This window comes from Triticum dicoccoides, chromosome 5B (genome assembly GCF_002162155.2).
Source record: "Triticum dicoccoides isolate Atlit2015 ecotype Zavitan chromosome 5B, WEW_v2.0, whole genome shotgun sequence".
Classification (NCBI taxonomy): Eukaryota; Viridiplantae; Streptophyta; class Magnoliopsida; order Poales; family Poaceae; genus Triticum; species Triticum dicoccoides.
This window is the reverse complement of record NC_041389.1, coordinates 40,802,678-40,825,150: the sequence shown is the minus strand read 5'-3', so window position 1 is coordinate 40,825,150 and position 22,473 is coordinate 40,802,678. Positions and strand designations below refer to the sequence as shown.

The 22,473-nt window shown below is 46.5% G+C and overlaps 1 pseudogene; it reads right to left on the bottom strand.

Moving 5' to 3' along the window:
• The window catches only part of LOC119308997, a 51,652-nt pseudogene extending 30,810 nt beyond the window's left edge, over positions 1-20,842 (bottom strand).
• Between the last annotated feature and the right edge of the window lie 1,631 nt (positions 20,843-22,473).

The following is a 22,473-nucleotide window of genomic DNA, read 5'->3' as shown; positions in this document are numbered from 1 at the left end:
AACTTGATACAGAATTTCCAAGCAAAAGTACAAAATATGTAGTACAAGACCATTCTGGCCTGTAAGTACAACAAATGGTTTCTAATGGTTGATGGCGGAAGCGGTTTGTGGATCATCAGTGTCTATGGGACTCCAATTCCCATAGGAACAGCTGACCAGGTTAACTCCTATCTTCGCGAGACTGCTATCACCGTTGCTTAAGTTCTGGGACTGTCGGCATGGTCGCTCCTCTCCGCGCAAGAAAATCTGGCCAAGACAATAGCCAGGGACAAGCCAGTGAGTACTTTGAATGTACTCGCAAACATTATGAACACAGGCATAATATGACAATGATGTGCTGAAAATATTTTATGCTCATGACGTCAGTCACCAATGATAAATAAAACTCTGATGCGCACGAGCATGTTAATCATGAAATATGTAATAACATAGCAACATAAAAATTATGAAATAAACAACAAACATGCCACAGTCGGGCGTCTGTGCAACACCACATAAAGGACTTTAAAAGAAATGCCACAGTCGGACGTCTGAGCGACACCACATAAAGGGCTTTAAAAGAAATGCCACAGTCGGGCGTCTGAGCGACACCACATAAAGGGCTTTAAAAGAAATGCCACAGTCGGGCGTCTGAGCGACACCACAAAAAGGGCTTTAAAAGAAATGCCACGGTCGGGCGTCTGAGCGACACCACATAAAGGGCTTTAAAAGAAACAATCATGGTAAATATCCCGGAGGTAGAACCATCCCAGGGATATTTGATAATACCGATAATATCACGGGTTAGTCCACAACAAAAATAATAATCATAATTATTACAATTCACAAGTCATGATTCCAGTTCGAGTTTAACAGTTTCTCCTCCGAAGACCGACACTAAGGCCGACACTTGACCCATCCCAGACTGTAATCCTTAACCATGGACACGGCTATTCGAATAGGTTTAATCTCTGTAGAGGGTGTACTCTTTACCCACGAGTAACGAATTTCTTTAGTCCATCGGGACTAATTCCGTCTACGGTCTTTTTGTTGAAAACACACCTAACTTGCACACACCAGCTTAACTCACCTGTGTCTGGAATCACCCACGACACCTGTCAAGCAAAACTTTAAGTGGGGAGGCTACAACCTCGACGTAACATGGGATCACAAAATTTATACCGCGCGCAAAACTGGGGAAGCTATCCCCTTCGGCTACAACCGAAACACCCATGCTCCCGGACCCGGTGGCATGACTACCGGATGCCTCCAGTATCTTCCACCATGGCCTCTCTGTACGGTGTGTGCTAGGAAAGGGGTTGACAACTTACTGAACCGTACCCTACTTATCGTAGAGACGAGTGGTAGTACGAAGCAAGTATGGGGGTTACTGGCACAAGACTCGATCTACAGTCGACTCAGGAGGTTGTAATATTTCCTGCATGATTAACATAACAATGCATATATTTCAAACAACAGATGGAAACATCACGCGACATACCCCTCATGCCATACTAGACACGACCGTCTTGACGGAGGATTAGGGACAAGACCGTGTCTACCCAAGACAGAGGCCTTCCCGGCTTCCCTTACGGTATGCATGAAAGACGTATGACGGTGATTTCCGTCCCAAATCATGTCAACTTCATTAGCATAAACTTATCAATATGCACCTATGAATAGGATCACATCCTCACATAAAATGACGCATGCACGTGTCGGGGTGGTGTTGTCACCGAGTCAAACAACACACACAAAAATTACACCAGGGTTCAGAATGCTTGCCTTCAGGTCATGGGAAAGAAGGGTGCATCCAAAACATCTTGAAATCTTCCAAAAATCCTATTTAAGAGAATATATATGAATTAACACACAAAAACAAAACAGCACAAAAAGTTTCTTGGAAATTTTTTCAAATAAATCTTAAAATAAACTAGACAATATTTGAGAGGGGTAGGAAAAAGAATTAATTTATTTGGAGTTGTATTTAAAAAGATACAGCCGGTCAAAGTTTGGTCAAAAATCTGTTATTAAAAAAATAAAAAATAAAAGAAAAACGTTTCGAAATACGTACACGTCGAAGGCGCATTTTTGAAATGCGCTTCCACTTATCCAGCGTGGGCTGCGCCTGAGTCACTGACAGTGGGCCCGCCTGGCCCACTAGTCAGGTTTGACTAGTATACTCTCCCTCCGCTTTCTCTGCCCGAACGGCGGTGAGGCAATGGCGATCATCGCCGGCGAACGGCAGCTCCTCGCGGGCTCCAGAAGGTCGGGATGGATCCGCAAGCCTGAGGCGGTCCTTCCGGTGGTTGTTTTGTCCTCTGGGGTGGACGGAGCTGCCGGCGGCGAGCTCCGCGGCGGACGGTGGTTGTCGGAAAAAGTGAAATCTTGCCCGCGGCGAGTCCCGATCAAGATTGAGTAGGGGGACGGGATCACGGGAGGATGTGGGGGTTCCTGGTGGAGAGAGTGGAGAGGGGGAGGCCCTGGTGGCGCCGGAATGGCCGGGGCAATGGTGGCGGTTGGAGTTGCCAGAGAGGAAGAAGACGACTCCCACCCTTCGATTGACGGCCAATGGGGCACGAGCGGAATGGTGTGAGGCTGCCTGCTTGCGGGTTTGAGCTCGGGGGCCTCTTTTATAGCACAACCGAGTCGGTTTGTGGCGGCCGTGGATAAGCTTGCCGGCGACCGCCGTTCTGTAGCTAGGGCGACGTGGCGGCGACGCGCGCTAAAGGACGAAGCTGTGGATGAGCACGCACTGCTCCAGGAGGCAGGTGGCAAGCGCTGGTGGCTTGGGCGGTGCTGGCTTGTGCAGGAGCGGTCGGGCGGTGGTGGCGGCTAGCGGCTGGCCTGCCGGAGACGTGGCGAGAGCTGCGGGATTGGTGGGTGCAGAAGGGAACATTGCGTGCTGGCTGCGGTTGGTCACGGACCGGGTTGAGTGCGGGGCGTTACGCGGCGGCTCGGGCGCTCGCGGGTGCCAAACGCACGCTCTGGGCGCGCCCAGAGCACGCCCGGGACATGCTCGACGAAATGCCAGGGCAGCCTAGAGGTCGCGGTTGAGGCTGGCAACAAACCGGTCTAGTCTAGGGTTAGCAATGGAGCTAAGGGACATGGTGGATTGGTCAGGGGCTCAAGTTCACCAAGTAAACCTGAAGTCATGCCAAATCTGGCTGTGCACTCAGGGTGTTTGACAAAATGCCAAAGGCACCTAGGTATCTCTTGGAGTGGCCAAATCCTCCAGATCAGTGTCTCTAAGGATGTAAGAGAGGGTGGTGAAGTTAGTTTGCAAAAAGGAGAAACTTGCTAGTGCAAGTTTTGCAAAACTACAACTCTGGACAGGAAGTGAATGGCATCATTACAAGGACCAAAGGTGTTCCAAAGAGGGCATGCTCCTGGACTTAGGGGTTTTGCAAGGTTGACTACAAGCATGAGAAAGCACAAAGTCACTAGAGCAAGAAATCACAGGGTTGCAGTAGAAAACACAAGTCTGGTCCAGAATGAAAAGGAGGTTGATGCACTCAAATCTTCCAAAGAACATCACTATGTTTTTGCATAAAGTTGGATGGCATGCTACTACTGACATCCCATAATTTTGGTGGAGGCTCTAGGGAAAATTTTAATTGGGTTGTAGTGCAAAATTGCCCACTGGACCAGAGAAGAAAAACATGTGTAATACTCAAAAGAAGCAATGAAATAATTTTATTATTACACAAAAGTGATCTAGGGGCAACACATGACATCTCCAAATTTTGGTTAGATTTTTAGATAAATTTATCAACTGGTTGCAGTACAAACAGAGCTCCAAAATTTAAAACAAGCCATTTTAATGATTAAAGCTCAGAGTGAAATAATTTAATAAATAAATCTACTGATTTAGAAATTGTTTTAATGAGATGGCATAGAAGTCCAATATTTTGGAAAGCTCCACTTGGGAAAGATAAAACTCATTAACATAAAAAGAAGAGTTTTCTTTCTGAAATCCACAGAAAGGTCCAGAATGCAAAAAAATTAAAACTCCTGGCAAAATTTTAATATCAAAACTTGGTTAAATTTTTGGGGTGTTACACCTGTGTATATAAAGGGACGACCCGGCGGCGATTCGGGGACAACGGAGAACAACTCGAGACTCAGGCCAGCGTGTTTCTCTCCCTGATCATCGAAACCCAATCAATCCCATCACAACTAGACGTAGGCTTTTACCTTCATCGAAGGGGCCGAACTAGTATAAAACTCCCGTGTCCCTTGTCCGGTTTAACCCCTTCAAGATAACCCGTTGCGATGGCTCCACGACTAAGTCCTTTCACGAGGACATCTGACATGATAATTCCATGACAGTTAGCACCCACCGTGGGGCTATCGCACGATGGTGTCGAGTTCTTGAAGGGCTTCTCTGAAGGACTTAAGGGGTAAGTGATCGGCCGGATGACCAGAAGTCGTCGCGGCAAGCTCTACATCGACGACAAAGGATGGGGCCCCGAGGCCGGCTCAATCGAGTACGGGTACCGGGTCCCCTTCGGCGGAATTCATGTCTTCATCGGCAAGATCAGCGAACCAGGCCCTGAGCCGGACATCTGCACCGACCTCGTCGAGACGGCTCAGCGTGCGAGTCCAGCCCGGGTTAAGCCCGCCGTGAAGCGTGCGTTCGTAGCATGTGTCCATGGGATCGGATCTGAACCGGTGTCTGAGGGTGAGACGGCCGTATATTCCGACGGCGAGTCATCCACTGGCGAAACCGAGTCCTTATACCATATTCATAGCGGTATGTTCGAGGGATATTCCGATGGCAATAGTATTCCGGACCTCCTTAAAGCGCCGAGCCGGGTTGCTATTTACATGGCCGGCACGCAGCCCGTGTTGCAGTCTTCATCTACCGCCGCAATGTATACCGGATCAGCGGCCGCGGCAGGTACCTCGGCGCGCCGACCGGTGCAAGTCCTCTCCGGTTTGATGGACGCTTGGGCGACCTTGTTAACCGCGACAGTCACCCCAGAGACGCAGGATCAGCACAATGCGGAAGTGGCGAAACTGAAGGAGCAAATTACGCACGCTAAGGAGGACCTAGTGGCGGAGGATAATAGGATGGCTGAGGAACATGCCACTTTAAATGCACAATCACAACAGATACAAGCACAGAATTACCGGCTCATGCTAGATCGGACCGCATCAGAGGATGTGATACGAAGGAAGTACCGGTCGCGCCTGCCGCCGGTTTACGAAGGGTTAAATCTCTTTCAAACGCCAGACGCTGGGCCGAGCAATCCGGCAGCTGCAAACCGGACTGAAGCACCTAGGATAGCTCTGGATCAGCCACGAGCAACGGATCTACCCCGACGGACAGTTAACCCGCCGCAGTACGTGCCTACACCACCGGGTCACTTTTCGAGCCCTCTAGATAACATGATTGCCGCGGCCTCACGCTTGTCAGCCATTCCAATGGAGGGGGATTGAATAGAGGCAGTTGAGACACGGCGGGCGAGAGATCTTCTTCAAACCGTAGTGGTGCAGCAACAGGCTTATTCATATAGCCGGGATAGAATTCATTCAACCCCTCGTCCGAGCCCAAGTTATAGCAGGCGGATGGATGAACCGGAGGTATCTAGCAGCGCGCGGCGTCGCAATGCTCAGGATGTGGTGGATCATGGCAGGGCACTAAGGGATGATGCTTTGGGTCGTTATCAACCCGCCCCGGTTCAGCCAGCAGTGTCGGTTGACAGAGGCACCGGGCTTGCTTTCAGTTCCTGGGGAGTACCATGCCTTATTCCGGCTCTCCGTAACATGCGTCTACCCAAGGATTTCAAGGGTCCACGCAAAGTGCCTAATTACACGCCGGATCAGCTGCCAGAGGCGTGGGTCGAGACTTATGAGATGGCAATGGAGATGCTGGATGTAGATGAAGCAGCTTGTGCAAAGTACTTCACGATGATGTTGGAAGGAACAGCCCGCACTTGGTTGAAAAATCTACCAGCTAATTCCATCGAGTCATGGGATCAGCTGAAGGCCCGGTTTATAGCCAATTTTAAAGACACGTGCAAACAGCCCATGTCCATTGTAGATCTGGACGCTTGTGTTCAGGGAGAGAACGAGTCCACAACTCATTGGGTGCGCCGGGTCTCAGAAGTTTTGCACTCGTCCGACCGAATTAACGTTGGCCAAGCGATTATCACACTGGAGCGTAATTGCCGGTTTAAGTCACTGAAGGAGAAGTTGGGACGGCTCAAGCGCCACTGGAGCGACATGGGAACCCTCATGGCAGCCTTGGTAAAGTATGTCGATTCTGATAATACCAAGGATTCCGATTCTGATAATGAGAAACCGGAGAAGGGAAAGAAGAATGGCGGTGCGAAAGGACAGCAGCACAACCAGGGAGGCCATGGGAATAATGGTAATCGTAAAGCGGATTCAGATTTTGTGTCTAATGCTAATGTGTAGCGTCGTAAGGGTAAACCGCCCCAGCGCGGTGGGGCGATGAATCTGGAGCGCTTGTTGAATCAGCCTTGTCCAAAGCATGGGACCAAGGAGGCCCCTGCAATACATCTCTGGAAGGATTGTAACATTATGAAGGAGTTCAAAAATTCTGATCTTTTCCGGTATGATCAGGGTCCGTCGGGCGGTTCAGGTCCAGGTTTTCATGGTGGTGGCGGTTCAGGCTCTGGGTTTCAGAATAATCATGGCAACCAGAGCAACCAAGGTGGTAATAACCAACAGAGTAATCAAGGGAATCAGCAGCAGTCGGGTTACCAGAGTCACCCGAAGCAGTTGAATGGTGGGCAATATCATGTGTTCACCACTAGTCTGTGCAAGCGTGATCAGAAGCTGCACAAGAGGGCAGTCAATGCGGTTGAACCGATAGTTCCACGTTATCTACGGTGGTCGGAACAACCTATTGTGTGGACTAGGGATGATCATCCGCCCCGGATTGACAATCCGGGTCAACTAGCTCTGGTGGTGGCACCTTAGGTGGGATGTTACAAGTTCACCAAAGTACTCATGGATGGAGGAAGCAGTATCAATATTCTGTATTATGAGACATTCCGCCGCATGGGGCTGACAGATAAGAATCTTAAACCGTCCAATACTGTTTTTCATGGTGTGGTACCAGGTAAGTCGGCATATCCAGTGGGTAAGATTGCCTTGGAAGTTGTGTTTTGTGATGAACATGATTCCCGGTCTGAGACATTGACTTTTGAGGTGGTGAGAATCCAGAGCCCATATCACGCACTGTTTGGGCGACCGGCTTATGCAAAATTCATGGCGAGGCCTTGTTATATTTACTTGCAGCTCAAGATGCCGGGTCACAAAGGAACCATCACGGTTCATGGAAGTCGAAAAATCTCTTTGGATTGCGAAGAAAGTGATGCGGCTTACGCTGAGTCGGTTTGTGCTACAGAGGAGTTAAAGTTTTACAAGGAGAATGTTGATCCGGCAGATATGACCCCTCTGAAGAAGCCCACCACTGAGCATGACCCAACCCTACATTTCAAACCGGCTGATGAGACTAAGCTTGTTGACTTTGTACCTGGCGATTCGTCCAAGCAGTTCAGCATCAGCACCAATCTCGATCCAAAATAGGAAAGTGCGCTCATCGAGTTCATCCGTGAGAACCGGGACATTTTTGCATGGAAGCCTTCTGACATGCCAGGTGTACCGAGGGAACTCGCTGAGCACACTCTTAATATTGATCCTAAGTTTAAACTGGTCAAGCAATTTCTTCGTCGCTTTAATGAAGAGAGACGCAAGGCAAATGGGGAGGAGGTAGCCCGGCTGTTGGCTGCTGGGTTTATCGTTGAAGTATTTCATCCTGAATGGTTGGCTAATCCAGTGCTGGTTCTTAAGAAAAACGGGACTTGGCGTATGTATGTGGACTACACGGACTTAAACAAGGCTTGCCCGGCCGATCCTTTTGCTCTCCCGCGTATTGATCAGATTGTTGATGCGACGGCGGGCTGTGAGCGCCTGAGTTTTTTGGATGCTTATTCAGGATATCATCAGATTAAAATGGTAGTTAAGGACTAGGAGAAGACAGCCTTCATCACTCCCTTTGGAGCCTTATGCTATGTTTCTATGCCCTTTGGGCTCAAGAGCGCTCGGGCAACTTATCAGCGTTGTGTGCAAAATTGTCTTCACACGCAGATTGGGCGTAATGTTCATGCCTATGTGGATGACATTGTGGTCAAATCGAGGAAAAGGAGACATTGATAGCTGATCTCAAGGAGACGTTTGACAATTCGGGTTTACAAGATGATGCTTAACCCGGATAAGTGTGTCTTTGGCGTTTCGGCAGGCAAGCTGCTCGGTTTTCTTGTGTCTAACAGGGGCATTGAGGCTAATCCGGAAAAGATCAAGGCAATCACATCCTTGGCTAAACCGACATGTATCAATGATGTTCAGCATCTAGCAGGCAGGATTGCAGCCCTCAGCCGGTTTATCAGTCGTCTGGGTGAGAAGGCCATTCCTTTGTATCAGATGCTGAAGAAGACGGATGATTCCGTCTGGAGTGATGCGGCCAATGCGGCCTTTGAGGAGTTAAAGCGGCAGTTGGTTGAACCGCCAGTTCTTGCAGCCCCAGTTGATCATGAGCCTTTACTATTATATGTGGCTGCCAATGCCCAAGCGGTCAGTGTGGCAATTGTGGTGGAGCATAAAGAGGCTGGGAAGGAATATCCGGTTCAACGACCGGTATACTACATCAGTGAAGTTCTGATCGAGTCAAAACAACGCTATCCGCATTGGCAGAAGTTGGTGTATGGGGTTTTTATGGCCAGTCGAAAGCTCAAGCAATATTTTCAAGGTTACCTCATCACAGTGGTTAGTTCTGCTCCCTTGGGCGATATCATCCAAAATAGAGAAGCAATTGGCCGGGTTGCAAAGTGGGCAATTGAGCTTGGTCCACACGGTTTAAAATATGTACCTCAAACAGCCATCAAGTCTCAGGCTCTGTGGACTTTATCAATGACTGGACCGAGTTGCAAGCACCGGAAGAAAAGTCGGATAATACGTACTGGACTATTCATTTCGATGGATCAAGACAGTTGGAAGGCTCGGTGGCTGGAGTTGTCCTTACTTCCCCTCGAGGTGATAAAATTTGCTATGTCCTCCGCTTGATGTTTCCTTGTACTAACAATGCAGCTGAGTATGAAGCTCTACTTCATGGTCTCCGTGTGGCTAAAGAGATGAAATTAAGTCGAGTTCGTTGTTTGGGAGATTCTGATCTGGTGGCTCAGCAAGTTTCTGGTACTTGGGATTCTAAGGATCCACTCATGGCGGCTTACAGGCGTGAGGTAGATATTGTGGCGGGTCATTTCAAAGGGTATCAGGTTGAGCATATTGATCGGCGCAAAAACGAAGCAGCAGACGCTTTGAGTCGGCTTGGATCTTAGCGTAAACCGGTACCTCCTAACACCTTTTTAGATATCTTGCATAACCCATCTGTTAAATTGCCAACAGAGGAAGATTTGGCTGTTCCTGATCCGGAGGCTCAATTGGTCGCCGCTTTACACGTTGTGCCGGATTGGACGGTTCCATATCTGGCGTATATGAGCCGGGGTGAGCTACCAAATGATCAAGTCCTGGCCTGACAGATAGTCCGGCGATCCAAGTCCATGGTTATTCACAATGGCGAGTTACACCGCTGTAGCGTTTCAGGCGTATTTCAGCGTTGTGTTTCTTCGGAAGAAGGCCAAGCGATCCAACGGGAAATTCATGAAGGGGATTGTGGTCATCATGCCGGTTCAAAGTCCCTGGTTGCAAAAGCTTTTCGTCATGGGTTTTACTGGTTGACAGCTCATGCTGATGTGGAGGATCTGGTAAAGCGATGTGATGCTTGTCAAAAAAATTCACGCAGAGCTCATGTTCCGGCTCAGGAACTACGGATGATTCCTATCACTTGGCCTTTTACTACTTGGGGGCTTGATATGGTGAGACCCTTTAAACGTTCCCCGGACAAGAAGACCCACCTGTTGGTGGCAGTCGATAAATTCACCAAGTGGGTTGAAGCGGAGCCTGTTAGCAAGTGTGATGCAGCTACGGCGGTTCAATTTCTCAAAAAGATTATTTTCCGTTTTGGCTTTCCACACAGCATCATCACGGATAATGGTACCAACCTTTCCAAAGGTGAGATGGAGGATTTCTGTCAAAGAGAGCACATCCGGCTTGACCTAGCATCTGTGGCGCACCCTCAATCCAATGGTCAAGCAGAGCGAGCTAATCAAGAAATTTTAAAGGGTCTTAAACCCCGGCTCATGATTCCCTTGAAGTGGACGCCGGGTTGTTGGGTGGAAGAATTACCTTCTGTGTTGTGGAGTATCAATACCACCCCCAATCGATCAACAGGCTACACGCCTTTCTTTATGGTATACGGGGCAAAGGCGGTTCTCCCAAGTGATATACGTCATGATTCGCCCCGGGTTGCTAATTATGTTGAAGCGGACAACGAGCAAGCCTGCCAAGAGGCACTGGACCTGTTAGATGAGAAGTGGGATATGGATTTGGCTCGATCGGCGGTTTATCAACAAGACCTACGGCGTTATCACAGCCGCCGGGTTAAGACGAGAACCTTTCAAGAAGGTGACTTGGTGCTCCGGCTCATCCAGGATCATACCGACATGCACAAGTTATCCCCGCCTTGGCAAGGACCCTTTGTGGTCAGCAAGAATCTGCACAACGGATCATACTACCTCATTGACGTTCGAGATGACTCACGCAATTCTGAGGAGGAGACTCGGCGGCCCTGCAACATAGCTCTCCTCCGGCCTTACTACACTTGAGCCATAAGCTCTTTTTATGTACATATTTTGACAATGTATATATTATGATCAATAAATAAATCAGCATCCTTGCTCTAAAGCGGGGCCTCTACTATTTTTTCTCAAATATTCTTTGAGCTACATGGGGGCTTCAGCTGGCAAAGCGTAGTACTACCTGTTAAACCGGCTATCACGCCACAAAGCTTGGGAGCTTCACACCCAAGGGGCCAAAGAGAGTCTAGATGCTATGCACAACTCAAACATAGGCACCCAATGAGCACAGCTCATCACGTTACTTGGGGGCTCCTTGGTCCAATACCAAGGAGTTTGAATGGACCCTTGTAGCTGGGTATCGACCCACGGCTTGAAAGCCTGGTATATTTACCTAAAACCCCGGGTTAACCTGCCTTCATCAAGTAAGACACTCCTATCCAGGTCATCCTGGCACGGCCCTCCGAACGTTTGACAGTTACTCTCATTGAGACCCTGCACTTGTCAAAGTTAAAACGGTGATTGGTTAGTTGGAGGTCCATCTTAAAAGGCTTTGTTAAATGGTTCAACTCAGCGGCTTGGCAGCCCACAAAAAGCCTCGACTTTGGGCCTGGCAGCCCCCAAAAAGCCTCGACTACACGGTTTTATTCGCGTTTTTGCTGAATTTTATGTTAAACCAATTTTCTTGGCTTGGTCAGTCATTTTCTCATCCCGGTATTCTATAAACCGGCTTGGTTTGCAACTACGTTGATAGGCCTTATTCTTAAACCAGAGTTTCTTAACCCGGCCTGATGTTGACTACCTGTCAACAGCTTGGATCATCTGGCGTGAATCATCACCCGGTATGACTTACTGTGCAACATCAGAAAATGATGGAGTTACACAAGAAATCCAGATTTGGGTTTTTCACCCTTATTACAATAAAAGTTGGCCAGCCAACTAAACAGGGATCTTATATCACAGGTATGCCTAATTTCATATTTTTATGATTTGATTATCAATCCGGCCTGTTTTGGGCATTATGACCCGTCCGGCGGTAAACCGCCAGGACCCTTGTCTTCTTATGCACACAGGAGTTGCATATTCTGATACTTGGAACAAAATTGACATTGATATGGCGGATCACACAAAGTATTTCCTCCTGCACGATGGCAGCAGATCACAATAAGTTTTTGCTACCCTATTACAAGGCACTCAGAGGCCCAAAATATGGAATTGTTTTCACACGGACAATTTCTGACATATCAACCGCCTTGACGGATTAAGCTTCATCGCCGGGTTGATGTGAGGAAGATGGGTCATCTGGTGTCGGTTCAGCCTCCTCCTCATCCAATGGCTGGAAGTCATTGGTGGTCCAATCAATCCGGGTCAAGGCCTGAAAGACAGCCTCTTCACTTATAAGCTCAGCCGGATCAACGTCGGGGGCGTAAGTGTGCTTATGGATTGGTGGAATAAGGTTCTGCACTTCAGGAATCACAGCTTCAACCCGTCTGTTGTTTGCATCATAGGAAGATCGGTGAACCGTCAGGTTCGGCTCTTCTGCTAGTTTACTCGCCAAAGGACGCATCTCCCTTGTTACCCGTTTGAGGGCGTCATTGTCAAATTCTTCCCCGTTTTCTTGCGCACTAGGGAAGCCTTTGGCTATATCAGCCGGATCAAGATCAGCTATCCATGCCTTGGCTCGAGTCAGCGCTAGTAAAGTGCCAGCCCGAGCAGCGGATCGCTTCAGCTCTTATATTTGCGTTGGCATCATTGAGAGGCGATCCAGCATGTCCCTGATAAGTGTTGGCGTCGTATTGTCATAAGAAGTTGCGCATATAACCCGTTGAGCGCCGGTATACAGCTGTTCAATCAGCGTATATGAAGCTTTGAGCTTCTTCCGCATGTCAGAACCTAGATGAGCAATGCGACTACCTATACCGGTTCAGGAAATTCATGTCAAAGCGATGAAATTTCAAAGAGAAATAGTCATAAAACCTTGGCAACCACTGCTTACCAAATATTGCAGAGGTCATGGCATTGATTTGGCGCTTTAATCCACACAGTTCTTCTGTCACCGGTTCAAGCACTGCTTCAGCAGTTTCCGCCCGCTTCAGCAGTCCGGCCTTTTCGGTGTCCCAGTTGGCCTGTTCAGACTTAAACCATTCTTTAAGCTGCTCCATGGTGGTCAAGGCGGTTTTCAGCTCATCCTTGGCCTTGGTGGTTTCTGCTTGTTGGGATTTCAGATTTTCTCGAAGATCAGCAATTTGCGAGATTTGTTGATTTATTTCACTCTGCAACAGTAAGAGAGCATGTCAATATCTTTGTTAAAGTCCCAAGCATATAACCAGTTATACACTTGGCACTTGGGGGCTAATGCGGATCATTTTTATGCGGATAGTTGAAGTCCCAAGGATTAATACAAGTTTTAATCATGGCACTTGGGGGCTAATGTGTGTTTGATCAGACATAAAGAAAATTTCACAAGGTACAGTATGGAGTATACAAAGTCCTGGTTTGACTTTCTCAAGACAAACCGGCCCTTGGAGGCTACAATGCAATGAACAGAACAAGGAGAAATAATGTTTACCTCATAGTGCTCCTTCATTAGATTTACTAAACCGGCTTCATAATCACGGCTTGTGTACAGCCGGTTCAGGAAGCCGGAGTGAAGGTCTTGAGCAGAGAGATAGGTATAAGCAGACAAATCAGTCTTCCCCTTCCCCTTGTTAATGGCAGCAAATTCATCCTTGGCAGTGTGCTTTGATAGAGCAACCGGATTACCAGGGGCATTATATGCAGTGCCCGTAACAACAACGTCATCATCCTTGGCCGGGCTGGAGGAATCAATATTCTGAACAGGACTTGGTGCTTTCGTGGCAGGGCTTGGCGGATCAGCAGTTGAGCCCCGTTGTTCCACTGTTGGACTTGGAGGAGCAGGAGGATGTGAAGTGTCAACTTCTACATTCGGTTCAACTTCTGGCGGGTTAGCAGCACCATCTTGGTTCTGCCCAGCAGAGCTGTCTACGGCAACTTCAGGGTTTTCGCCATGATGCTCTGGCGTCCTCTCTGGATCAACATCAACAGTAGGGTCGCTGGTCTTGGCCTTCTTACTTAATCGAGCCTTGGTGCTATAACATCAAAGATTAGAATATGGTAAACCGATAAATAAAGAAACAAACCGAGTAATATACTCACCCAGCAACAACTTTGAGAGGAGGCAGCTGAGTGGTTGATGAACCGCCAGACGAGTTGGAAGAAGCCTGGTAATTCGGGTCAGACGGATTGAGAGAGCATCGGAAGAAACCTTTCAAAGGATAACGTTTTTCAGGAGAACAAGTCACCTCTGGACGGTGTTTTCGGGTGGGCGTATCAGCTAAACCGGACGAAGTGATTTGTTGACCACTATGCCGGGTTGTGCGATGTTCTTCGACTTGTTGTGTCTTCAAAGAAAATTTTGGATCCAAATGAGCAAGAGGGTGAGATTGTTTTACTTTCCGGACTGTACGGCCAATTCTTTGAACCGGTACAGGATCTGAGTCGGAAGAAAGAAGAATTACCTCAACATGTTCTGCATGGCTAGCCTCAGCGTCATCCTGAAGATAGTCATTGTCAATAAGATGTATGAAAAAGGAACCAAGTGAGTCAAGTTCTACCTCAGCATCTGATTCCTCCTCCGGCGGGTCAGAAGACTCGGCGGTTTTCTTCTTTCCAGGTTTCTTGGTGGCCTTGGTTTTTACACGAGGAGCCCGGGCCGGTTTAGTCCGTTTCCAAAAGGAGCTGTTAGCCTGAAATTAAGACAAGGAAAGGTTAGTACACAGTCAATACGGAAGCAAATCAGTAAAGTATGTATATGAACTTTACCGCCGGCGGTTTATTGGAGACGCAAAACGGAGCCAAACCGGTTTGACTGCATGTAGAGATCGGTTCATCAAGCATCTTCTTCACACATTCGGCGATTTCAAGGTTGGTCATTATTACTTCGTGATATCGTTGAGGGTCTTTACATTGCCAGTATATTCATGCATCAATCCGGGGCGGCGGCTCAAAGGCAAAATGCCCCAAGAAACCCAGCAGCGGACAAGATCAATGCCAGTCAAACCGTTGGCCATCAGAGCCCGGATCTTGGCAAGTTGAGGAGAAAAATTCTTCCGTTCTGCGGCGGTTAAACGTGGAGGCAATGGGTGGCCATTGCTAAGCCGATGAGGGCGGTAACCCGGCAAGGGATTTTCTCTGTTAGGAGCAGTGTTCCGGCAGTTAAACCAGGTCTGGTTCCAATCTTTAGGATGGCTATGGTGTTTGGCATGAGGGAAATCAACTTCTTTCCTTTTCTGAATTGACACGCCACCAAGCTCTCTGTTGGGACCATCTGAGAATTCTGTACGGCGGTTCAGATGAAAGAAATCCCGGAACAGCTCCACGGTTGGCTCTTCTTGAAGGTAGACTTTGCAGAATACTTGAAAGTTGCATATGTTTGACACAGAGTTCGGACCAATATCTTGCGGATGGAGTTGAAAGCTTGCGAGGACATCCCGGAAATTTTTTGATCCGGGCGGACTGAATCGCCGTTCTAAGTGTTGCATAAAAACAATCACCTCTCCTTCTTGAGGTTCAGGTGGACATTCCGATTCCGGAACTCGCCAGTGAAGAACCCTTTTTGAGGCTAAGGCACCAGTGGTGACATAACCATTGATCTGTGTCTCCGTGATCCGGGACGGAACCCAATTGCAAGCAGCAAATTGTTTCGATGTTTCGGAAAGAGGAACTGAAAGGAAAAATTGCCGGTTTAAAGATTTACGGTTTAAGGTGTATAATGCAGTGTTAAACTGGGGAAAAACACTATGCAAGGTTCAGTTGGCGGTTTAAGAGAGGGCTAATGATATATGGCGGATTGACTATCAAAGGGTTAAACCGCCTGTAGGCAGAAGGGTCAGAACTCAAAATTTCGGCTAAGTATTGATAGAAACAGGTTTCACATAATGGTCAAATTTATTTGGATCTACCACACATCCATAAAGCAATTTTCTCTGTGAGCTCTAAAGGTGCTAAGTAGAGCAGGGAAGGCCATGTACTCTACAGAGGTAAAAGAACGATCTGCTGGCATTAAAAATGAACGCGGAGTACCTACCGCATGAGATCTACACTGTTATTGGATCAAAACTGTCTCGGCAGGAGGAAGAACAAAGAAGGATGAAGAACTGTGCAGAGGAGCTCGCAAACCCTAGAAACATATCTAAAGATGAAGGAAAGAGGAAGTTTACCACTGCAGATCTGCTGCGGAGGAGGGCAATGAGTTTCTGGTCCGTTTCAGGTTGATGCAGCGGCCTCTGTCGATGCAGTTCTCGAAGGTCGCGGACGGCGGCGGAGCTTCAAAGTTTCGGCATCGCGAGGAAGAAGAAAGCATAGAAGGGGAAAAAGAAAGGAGGGCCCTCGGGCCTTATTTATAGAGGAGAGAGTAAAACGGTAGGCGCGGGAATCAAGGAGCCTGAAACGGCAGAATGAGTGCGTTTGTCGCCTTGATTTTCGGGATAACCATTAAGTGAAGGGAATCTTTTTAATTTTTGTTTACAAAGATGATGTCAGGATGGACCGTTGCTGTGTTCAGAAGATGACGTCACGGTGGTTTACAAAATTACAGAAGAAGACAATATGGCGGTTTACGAAAAAACAAGAAGATACCTGCCGAGATCTATGAAGTATTGAAGATTGACATGAACAAAGTCAAATCAATCTGGGGCCTAATGTTGAGGATATAGCTGCTGAGTGTAAACCGGCCAGGAGGGCCCGGTTTACCCTCGACTATGTTGAAGCCCATGAAGATCCAGATGATGGCGCTTTACTAAATGAAGCCTAGAAGCCAGAAACCCAAAGGTGAACTAGGGCCCATATTGGTAAACTGCCATGACTATATAAACTTGTAATGTAAGTTAGGAAAGGAGAGACCGAGCTGGACACTTTGTATGAGTTGGCCTCGGGGCCCTGTAAACCGGCCGGGCGTCAACCTGTGTATATAAAGGGACGACCCGGCGGCGGTTCAGGGACAATGGAGAACAACTCGAGACTCAGGCCAACGTGTTTCGCTCCCTGATCATCGAAACCCAATCAATCCCATCACAACTAGACATAGGCTTTTACCTTCATCGAAGGGGCCGAACTAGTATAAAACTCCCATGTCCCTTGTCCGGTTTAGCCCCTTCAAGCTAACCCGTTGTGATGGCTCCACGACTAAGTCCTTTCACGAGGACATCTGACGTGATAATTCCACGACAGTCATCATCAACGATCCTCTCATCGGGAGGGGGTCAATCTCCATCAACATCTTCACCAGCACCATCTCCTCTCAAAACCCTAGTTCATTTCTTGTATCCAATCTTGTATCAAAACCACAAATTGGTACCTGTGGGTTGCTGGTAGTGTTGATTACTCCTTGTAGTTGATGCTAATTGGTTTACTTGGTGGAAGATCATATGTTCAGATCCTTAATGCATATTATTACTCCTCTAATTATGAACATGGATATGCTTTGTGAGTAGTTATGTTTGTTCCTGAGGACATGGATGAAGTCTTGCTATTAGTAGTCATGTGAATTTGGTATTCGTTCGATATTTTGATGAGATGTATGTTGTCTTTGCCTCTAGTGGTGTTATGTGAACGTCGACTACATGACACTTCACCATTATTTGGGCCTAGAGGAAGGCATTGAGAAGTAATAAGTAGATGATGGGTTGCTAGAGTGACAGAAGCTTAAACCGTAGTTTATGTGTTGCTTCGTAAGGGGCTGATTTGGATCCATATGTCTAATGTTGTGGTTAAGTTTACCTTAGTACTTCTTTTGTAGTTGCGGATGCTTGCAATAGGGGTTAATCATAAGTGGGATGCTTGTCCAAGTAAAGGCAGTACCCAAGCACCGGTCCACCCACATATCAAATTATCAAAGTACCGAACGCGAATCATATGAACGTGATGAAAACTAGCTTGACGATAATTCCCATGTGTCCTAAGGAGCTCTTTTCTCATTATAAGAAATTGTCCAGGCTTGTCCTTTGCTACAAAAAGGATTGGGCCACCTTGCTGCACTTTATTTACTTTCATTGCTTGTTACCCGTTACAATTTATCTTATCACAAAACTATCTGTTACCTACAATTTCAGTGCTTGCATAGAAAACCTTACTGAAAACCGCTTATCATTTCCTTCTGCTCCTCGTTGGGTTCGACACTCTTACTTATCGAAAGGACTACGATAGATCCCCTAAACTTGTGGGTCATCAGGGCACTTTTTGATCATTAGCTCTTCAAGCATTAGGAACGTTACCAGGTTATCACTAGGCTAGCTCCCCCACACTATTTTTTGCCCATATCTTCAGTCTTGGTAGCTCAATTAACCTCATCTTCTTCAGCTTTCAGAAAACTTGCATAGGGGTAATGCATCCTCCGGCTACCACATCAACGTTATTACATAATGTGGACAGATTACCCATCCTCTCTAAGGACAAAATCTCCAGAGAGACCGAGCACCATATGACAGGTATACTCTTGCATCTTGGGCAGTCGGACATTTCGAGTTCTTCCAAACAGTTAAATATATGAGGCTTTTCCACACTATTTTCTTCCCATATCTCCAGGCTTGGTAACTTACTCAACCTCATCTTTCAAACTTGGAAAAATTTGCAGAGGGGTAATGCATCCTCCACCTTCCACATCAAAGTTATTACATAATGTTGTCAGGTTATCCATCTTCTATAAGACCAAAATCTCTAGGGAGACCGAGAGCCATATTACAGGGATACTCTTGCATTTTGGGCAATCAAATATTTTGAGTTCTCTCAAGTAGTTAAACATCTCAGGTTTTCTCATCCATTGTGATATTTCTAGGCCCCCATACCCACGTATCTCTAACTTTTTGATATTACTATGAGGTTCTAAACCTTGAAGTACTTCTTCCACATTACATGCCATAGGCTTAGGCTCATCATCTATTTCTTAGCCCCAAGAGAACAACAACTCACTTAAATTTTGCTTCTGATTGAGATTGGCTTCTTTTGCATTTTCCCCACTTTTTATCTTGCTCAAATTTAATAGTTCCAACCTATTGCTAAGGTGTTGCAAGTCTTTGAGCTGCTCTATTCCAAGGCCTTCTATAGTATCCACAAAAAAAATTGTTAACATATGAAAGTTCTTTAGTACGCCAAAGTTTGGAGACATACTTTTGAGATGAGCACTACTACAGAGATATAGATGGATGAGCTTTCTCAATCCTGATATGTCTCCTGGTAACTGCAGCAGCATATGACAATGTATGAGGCTCAATGTGTGCAGGTTATGCATCATACATATTGATTCTCGCAACTTAGTGATGTTAGACCAAGAGAGGTGAAGATATCGTAGACGTTTCGCATTTCTGGCCTTGCAATTGGCAACTGAAGAAGGGGAGCAATGCAATGCTCTTAGTGATCTCGATGCATGTAGCAACTCTTTTAAACCCTTGTGTGATTCTGAAGGAGCTAAGAGAGTGCGGAGGTTTGTTCTGCCTTTACATAGCCCACTAATTTGTTCCAATTCAGCCTCTGACATTTGCATGGCACAAACATTTTTTAACAATTCTTTCTATCGAGTCAATTCTTCTATACTTGCACATTCATCTGTGAGCCAAATCATGCATTTTACAGTCAATAGTCACATAACTGTGTGTAGCATAATTTGTGTGTGCACTCCTGCTTATCTAGGAGGAAGGACCTCCAAACTAACTCATCGAAAATGAATTCTCCTTTCCGTGTTAAATCCATTGTTCCTTCTCTTGAATAAAACCATTTGCCATCCATAGCTGGATCAACATGTTCGTGTCCATCTTATAGTCCTTGGGAAAAACTGCTAAGAATGCAAAACATTGCTCCATTTCAGATGATAGGCGGGTATAGCTCAACTTTAGGATGGAAATGATCTCATCTTTCCCTCTAACATTATCCCTAATATTACTTTCTTCGATGGCCTTCCATTCTTGTACTTGTTGTTATGAACTTGGCAATCCACCCATTGTCTTGAGAGCAAGAGGCAGCCCCCTGCATTTGTTGACAGTACGTTTGCCAATGCCGACCAACTCTGCTTGCTCCTGCTCTACACCGTTGCCATATGCTTTCTTTGCAAATAATTCCCATGAATCTCGTTCACTCAGACATGCTAGCTTGTGGGGTTGAAGGGTCTGCATTATAGCCGCCACTTTCTGGCTTTGAGTTGTGACAACTATTACGCTTCCTGGTCCTCCAATAGAACACAAAAGAGGCTTCAGGACATCCTCCCACTTCCTCTCATCTTCATTCCACACATCATCAAGCACGAGCATAAACCTTTTTTGGCCAATGACTTGTTCAAGTCGCTTTTGCAATAGTTCAATGCTGCCAGGCAGGTCACAACTTCCATTTGTAGCCAACTCAATGATGGATTTGACAATAGCAATGGCATCAAAGTTGTCCGACACGCAGTGCCACATCTTCAACTGGAAATGCTGCTGGACCCCTTGGTCATTATACAACATCTTAGCAAGAGTTGTCTTGCCAAGACCTCCCATCCCAAAGATGGGCAGGACCCGCACCTTCAACTGATCTTGCTGGTCCAGCAGCAACTTCGCCACCACTTCCTTATCATCATCTCTTCCAAAGATTTTGGTAGAGTCGTCCAGTTTTGAGTGTGTCTGCCGCCAAGAATGTCGCTGCTCCTCCCTATGTATAGAATTCTCCAGTCCATACTTGTTCATCTCCTCAACCAATTTATTGATCTTCTCGAGTACGTTCTTGAGTTTCTTTCTCATTTCAAAACAGAAGAGTAGCGGGCTGTGGTGCTTGATGTAGCCGAGTACCTTGCGGATAGTGGACTTGCCAATCTTAGACCGACAGCGCAGTGCCTCATACTGGAAGTCATCGAGCACGTCGTCGGCCTCGTAGGCGACAGACTTGAGCTCCTTCATCCAGCTCTTGACATAGTCGTTTGTCTCGCTCCTCTCCTCGGCATTAGCAAGCTTGCACTCGACGGCTAGCAGATGGCGCTCCAGCGTTCGGTGGTCATCGTCGAGGCCACACATGCGGGTCATGGTCTCTACAAGTGCATCTGCGGCCTTGCCGGCCACGCCGCGCACTAGTGGGAGAAGCAGCGACTCTGCCATATTTTGAAGGTTGGAGGAAAAAGGAAATGCAGCGTATGAAAGTAGAGAGCTTAGCACTGATTGAACACGAACAACCTTTTAATACTCCTATTTCCTAGTTCCACAATAGCTTAGCTCTGAAAGAAGAGAGGTATATCTCTTGTATATCCCTCTTGTACGTACTTTTTTGGTACACATACATAAAAATTCCAGTGGGAATTTTGCTTGCTCTACAGCTAAAAAAACCAGGCCAAGGATTGAGCAGAGAATTCACCTTAACAACGCCCAGATTTGATCTTGTCCAAATTGGTGAAAGAGCAGCATACTGCTGCTCGTTCCTTCCCCGCCCCTGTGTGGAAGGAAGCAAATGGAGTTGTGTGGTTGCTTTTTTTCCGAAAAGGGGTTCTCCCCGGCCTCTGCATCAGAGTGATGTACACGGCCATCTTATTAACCAAATAAAAAGGTTCCAAACAAGGTGTCAAAGTCTCCAACAGTAAAAAACTGAAAAGAAAGCTCACACAGAGCCAAAATGGGCTAGAAACACAAACTAGCCAATCAAAGACGCCACAACCGGCTGGCTAAAAATAGATAGGTAAACTAATTGTCTATCCTATTACATGACCGCCATCCAAACCGGTTGAAGATATCCCGAGCTACCATCTCCCAGCGGATGGATCCAGTAACCAAATGCTCGCTGGCCTCCATCGGAGTGAGTAGCGATCACGAACGGATCAATGCCATGGCTCAGAAAATAACCTGCAAAACGTGAATACGTGATGTTCTGTTAAAAACCAAATCATTTCTGTAATTCCAAATAGTTCACAACAAAGCGCAAACTCCAACACAAATATGTCTCGCTAAGTCAGGCTCAATCCCATTAAGCCATGTCAAATAATGTGTTGACAAAATTCGGTGGAGTAATATTAAAAGCAATGTGGACCGTTCGCCAAAGGACCTTGGAAGCAAATGGAGATAAGATCAAGGAGTCCAAGAGCTGTATGTTGACTGATAGACTGATACATCTACCTACCTGTGGCCCCTCATTTATTAGCAACCATACATCTTATTTAGTATTTCTATAATTTCCTTAATTCTGTATACTTTCAAATATTCTGTTTTACCTATATGCAACTGTTTCTTCAGACCTTTTTAGCGTTGCCATTGTGTTAGTGTGGTGAATTATATTTTCTATGTTTATTTAATCTTCATAAGACTATTCTTTGTAGATGGTGTCTAATTGTTCACTTAGTACAAATAATAGTGGAAGGAAACATTTTGGTCAGGAAAAAAGACAGTGGAAGGGAATAAAGATGGAAAGTGTGCGGAACACTACCCTTTCACTCAATAAAGATGGAAAGCGCGTGAGGATTGATATATTCGTGTGGAAATGTTGTACTGGCCGACAGCACTTCCTTTTCACTCGGTAAATATTGCTATATCAATATTCAATCTAGGCTTTGAGTTTATCCTGCAACTTGCATATAGAAGCAATTTTCTGTACCACCATCACAAGTGACACCAACCAACTAATGTTGAACAATAACCAACTTTGGGGATGCATTAATTTTCCAATTTGTAGATAGGACAATAAGCGAGACATGCATGCATCTGCTGTGAAGACTTGTTCTCACTTGTGTCCCTAATGGTTCTGC